Here is a 5,683-nt window from a genome sequence, read left to right on the forward strand (position 1 = left end):
AATCATTCATCAGAGGATTAAATGCACACAGATCAGGATGGAATCAAAGCAGTGGAAAACGTCAAAAGAAAAGAAAAAAAAAACAAAAACAACAAAATGTCACAAGAAAGAAGTAGAAACAAATATTAACGAGTAAAAGTACGCGAACTCCCCTGGAGTTGATTATTGAAATAAATAATGTGGATAGATCTTCGCCACGTAGTAATATTTCATTACAAAAGTACATATTTCGTAAAATTATCTAAACTAATGCAGGTTTATGTGTTTTTCAGGCTGGAGGTTTTAAGCGTATGAAAAATACTGGATGAATGTTCGTAATGGATATCTGAGTATCCAGCGTTTTAATTTATATGAGTAAAACTCTTCTAATAACTTTTTTCTCTCTCTCTTTCTGTAAAAGAGTTAGAGGTCTTTTACAGACCACAAAACAGCCTTTGTATTGTAGAATGATCAGGAATGTCATTAAAATATTTCACACAGTCATTTCTGAAGTAAGTATGCACGTGTTTAGGTATGTATCAGTTAGATCGTAAGCACGTAAGAATTCGCAAGTTTTCCGTAGATGTTGACTTATTAGAGACTGCAGTCTAGTATATATGTTACAGGTCTAGCCCGGGGTAAAACTCACTATTATCATCATACAAGTGATTGAAAATTAATTTGTCCCTAAAATGTTCACATATACATATAAACCTAATTGTATCAGCGAATCATGGTTCTGTCACGGCACAAGACGACTGTAGTCTAAATCTTATAGGCCTAGTGACAACTCATTACTATACATCACTGCTTTATAACAGTAATCAAGGTTGATATATTTGGACCTCGACAGTAATTAAAGAAATAATTCGTCCCTATAAACACCAGTTCATCATGATTCTATTAGATTTTGAGAGCATGGATACTCGTGTCTGATTCAGCGTTCAAATCAGCACCGCGTAACCACCATATTTTATAGAAATGAAGTTTACAAAAACCCACCTCATTCCATAAATGTAAAACTTCTGTCTACTTTTTGAGAGTATTCCAATAATTACTGCGGGAAAATAACAGCAAAATAACCCGGTTAGTTATTTTTGGTCCCCATTCAGCTCTGGATACGAACAAGTTCAGAAACCGAAATCATTTCAATGCGCTCTGCGAGTTTCCTTTGTTGTGTCGCCTTGCCATTAATCGGGTTTGAGCACATTCGAAACGGTGGCGAATTCGCCGAGGTAAAATGCGGTTTCTGATATTCATAGACGATCGTTCACATCTTTATGCCACGCGCAATAGGAGGTTAGGTTTTATCGAAAGCGTCAGGGCTTAATGGAAGTCACAAGATTCGGTTGCTAGTCGCCGCGGAAATTGGAATCTCTTTGTCTGGCATGATTCGCGGTACGTCTAATGCTAGAGCGACGATGTCTGAATTATTTCATGGAAATATCCAGTTACTAGATTTATGCAAGGTTAGTGGTTGTTGATGTAGTATGTTTTTAGAATAAGCATGCTCCGAGTGCACAGAAGTTCAAATTCTCTTGTGTACATTGGGGCTCAAATCTCATGCGACATGATTCTTTTTGTATCGTCCAGATTCTCAGACTCAACGTGACGTTGCCAAGTAGTGTTAAATTTTTTTTTTCTAATGTCATACATGTCAACAAGTTTGCGAATTCACAGCTAGCCCTATTTTCCTTATGGTTATATAAACATGATCCCTTTTATGCATTTGTATGATTCGTAATCTGTGTGATATGAACTGATTTTTTTTTCACGTTGCTTAGTTCAAAGTGCGGTGTGATAAGGTTAGCGGTGCCATCAATGAAAGCGCACTTAACATGCTCCTCGAACTGGGCAACATAGCTAGTACGTCTGAAGCATTATGACAGTAGACCTAATAAGCTCAACAGTCATGACAACATTTTCAAAGTAGGAATATGATTTACAACCAGTTTTCTATGAATGTTGAAGTTTATGCTGTGTTTAAGCTGCCTGTATGTTGCAAAATGTTTCATAGGCCTAAAGAAATAATCTATGCCTTCTGAGATGTAGCCTAATCTGTTGCTAATGAATTTATTTGTAGAGATTACCTGTTCTTTGATGAATACGATAGAATATGAATTACAACCACCAGTTTTCTTTGAATGTTGAAGTTTTAGACTGCGTTTAAGCTGGCTGTATGTGGCAAAATGATTTATAGGCCTAAAAAATATTCTAAGTCTTCTGAAATGTAATATGTTACTAATGTTTTTATTTGCAAAGATTACCTGTTCTTTGAGGAGTAAAAGATGCTGCTGATTTTGATTATATGGAGAAGATTGCTATTAATCGAAATATCATAAGTAATAACTATCAAGACGTATGGAACACTTGTTTTTCAACTGGATTAAAATATTATTTTCTTAAAATTCCTAACAGCTCGCTTTTGGTGTATAATTTATTCTTTCATAAGGTAACTTGAAGTGCAAGAATGTGTAGATAACCTCATTTGCTTTCTGGCCAGAAATTGTTAATAAAGAGATGCGACTGTTAAGTGTAAAGTAAAGAAATCTAACACCTAGGCCTAGGAACAATATCTTGGCTTTGACAAAAGAATACTTGCATATGCGAATACTTGCAAGTATGCCATAATTTTTGAAATATTTAAGAATTATAACAAATAATTATTTATGAAAATCATAATATTCTTCTGAAACATATAAAGCAAATGTTTTCAAGATAATTTCATTGTCGCTAGTCAGTGTAGACCTACTTATATTACACTGGGTGGTTGTTGTTACACTGACACTAATGATCCATCACACACGCTCCCCTCACACATTGATATCGGTGGGCGCATTCTACTTTTGTACATACATTTTTACATTTTTTTCAGCACTGAGGTGTAAAAGCAGTCAAATAAGACTAGTTAAAATTTTATGCTTGCTTTTGAAACATTGTTAATGCTATGACACTTTTTCGTTTTTTTATTTAACATTTGAACTGATGCTTGATGATAACTTCATTTTGGTCAAATGCTTCAGCGATCTGTGAACGAAAGTTATGAAAATGTTTCGAAAGAGATTTTTCTGAAATTTGCTACACGTGACATTTTCTTACAGTTTTGAAATATATGACAGATTTCAATCTTATGAAGCATATTATGACCTTATTGTATTCAATAATCGCGTTTCCGGATTGAAATAATAAATAGATATAGAGCATGTTAGGTTACCAGTTAGTGAATTTTGAACGAAATCCTATGGAAACATGTCGCATGAGATTTGAGCATCACTGTACTTTTACAAAGGAACACGCTAGTTCCGTCATCAAGAATAAAGCAATGTAATCTGTTCTAAAATACGTAACTTAGATTCATCAGGGTGTGTACTGGAGTTCCTTTAGAAGCAAATTCATCCAGCAATTTTTGCCTCACGAATGTATTCGAATAAAACAACAATTTTATTCTTAATTTTATTATTTCAGTTGCTTAGGTTACTACAAAAACTGTAGTTTAATTCATGTTCTATAAATGACTGGCTGTAATGTACATAACAAGAGAGATTTTTCATCATTAGGTAAAAATGTTTGATAAATGCCTCGTAATTAGTAGAACCAATGAAGTCTACAATTCATTAGCATAATTCATGAAACTTTTGTCTATTGCTTGTTTGTGTTATTACAGTTTTGTACAGCTGTGACACTGAATCTAACAGGTGTTGGTCATGGGTTGATATATTCCGTACAATACAAAACTTTCGTATGTCTAAGGAGTAATTTGCTTGCTACTGTTGTTTGGAAGGTTTCGAACGATACCAACTTATCCTATCAATACTACTATACACCAGAGATCAGTGAACGCATTTTCCGAAATATATCTACTTTATATTTCATATTCTTTTACCCAAGTAGTTCTGAGTCTCTGATAAGCGTTGGCTATGTATGCAGCATAACGGTGTACGAAGTTTTACCGATTCTTTTTGTAAATATCCTAGTTTTTTTTAACTATAAATAGAATATTAATCGTCTTGGCAATTATTGTCAGTAGAGTACCTTAAATAACAACATTTCCTTAGTCTTTTCCTCAATCACTTTCAACAATTATAATCTAAGTTTATCTTTGTGAATCATATCTTTAATCATCCACAATTTTCTGTCTTTCCGAAAGAATGAACATTGAAGACAGTGAAAGTTTAATAAGAAGTTTATTAAGATGATGATTGGTCAAACCTCTAATATCTACCAAAGTTTATTTACCGTGACCGTATTTAAGGGCGCCATCGCCATCGGCCTCAAGTTACGCAATCCTGCTCTAAGAAACCTGTGCTTGAGTTGTTTGTGAAAATACCAGAAACTAACGTTGTCGCCTTTCCTTTTTTCTTTTCCTTTCTCTTGGTTGACAAGTCATGAACAAAATTAAGCACTGAACACGTCTGAACACATCTTGCTCTTTGCTGTTTATGACGAAATGCCCGGGGTGCGGTCACAAAAGCAAGTAGAAATTCATTTTGACGAGAGATTTAATACTGTTTGGTTGGTAACTCACCCGTCGCTAAGGCTTTGGCCTAACATTTTTAACTTAAAAGTAAAATTGCAATAAATTTTGAGATCTTAGTTCGCAGCTAGCTGGGTTCTGCATTACAAAGGACTCTTTTTGTGAAATTAAAAGGATAAACTGTTGACAAAATAATTTTAAGCAGCTTGATACCGTTGCTTTACCCGATTTAACGATAGAGCCAGAGGTGTTGGGGTATGGATCTGTAGGAACACACATTCACACATACACACGCACACACACATAGTATAATAACAAAAAGGAGTTAAAATTCGTGGCTGTTGCAAGCAACTGAGCAATGATTCCTAGATTAGGGCACATTCGAATTCATGATGACTGGTTAGTCTTAGGGTTACCGGCTGACATTTCACAAAATAATGAGTACCAATATGAATAAAAGGCTTGACACATTTACCAAGAGAATCTACTTACTAAAACTTCTCACCGCATAACGGAATAATATGCAAGAATCGTGAGTGTAACACTTTTCCAGATTTTTTTTTTATATAATGAAAACCTATTATTTGAACAAATAGGCCTAAAGAAGACGAACATTTGCTAGAACGTAGACAAGCATCTAACCACGAATCGGTAGTGGTTCCTTTTTTAAGAGTAAAGTTCATAGGTTTAAAGAACTTGATTTATGAGAACTTCCGCGGGATATATTCTGAGGATTTGTGATTTTCACAGCCGTTGTGTGACGTGGTAGGCCAGCGGGCGTTGCATGGAATAACGACTGTAAATTTTTGTGTTTATTATATATTATTCTATTTGAACTATATTTATTTATAAGTAAGAAAAATAATTAAAGAGAGGTTTGTTTTCAAAGGAAGAGTATAAAGACTAATATGAAATCAGTCTTCGTCTAGTAAATGGGAGCATTCAGTAGTTTTGAGAAATATTCAGATTATCTAGTAATAATACATTTGTATGAAAAGTAAGGTTTAGGACGAAAAACAAAGGAAGACAATACAAATCGAGAACTGAAAGAAAGGAATTGTTATTTACGCATCCATCCTAGGAGAAGCTTTTTAGAATTTTTGCTTGAGATTTTTTTATTTTTATTGGAAAGTACTCGGGTTTTATACAGACACGAGCACGATAAAGAAGAAGAAGAAGAAGAAGAAGAAAGAAGAAGAAGAAGAAGAAAACTGGTATTGTCTTGCATCA

The 5,683-nt window shown here is 34.3% G+C and overlaps 1 long non-coding RNA gene across 1 annotated transcript in view; it reads left to right on the top strand.

The window, feature by feature from the left end:
- The first annotated feature begins 1,010 nt into the window (after positions 1-1,010).
- Positions 1,011-5,683, top strand: part of LOC135220758 (uncharacterized) — a 359,794-nt gene continuing 355,121 nt past the window's right edge. Inside the window, exon 1 of the long non-coding RNA XR_010315784.1 lies at positions 1,011-1,448. This is a non-coding gene — a long non-coding RNA (uncharacterized LOC135220758). The remainder of the gene's footprint in view (positions 1,449-5,683) is intronic.

The sequence above is a fragment of the Macrobrachium nipponense genome, chromosome 2, assembly GCF_015104395.2.
Source record: "Macrobrachium nipponense isolate FS-2020 chromosome 2, ASM1510439v2, whole genome shotgun sequence".
Taxonomy (NCBI): Eukaryota; Metazoa; Arthropoda; class Malacostraca; order Decapoda; family Palaemonidae; genus Macrobrachium; species Macrobrachium nipponense.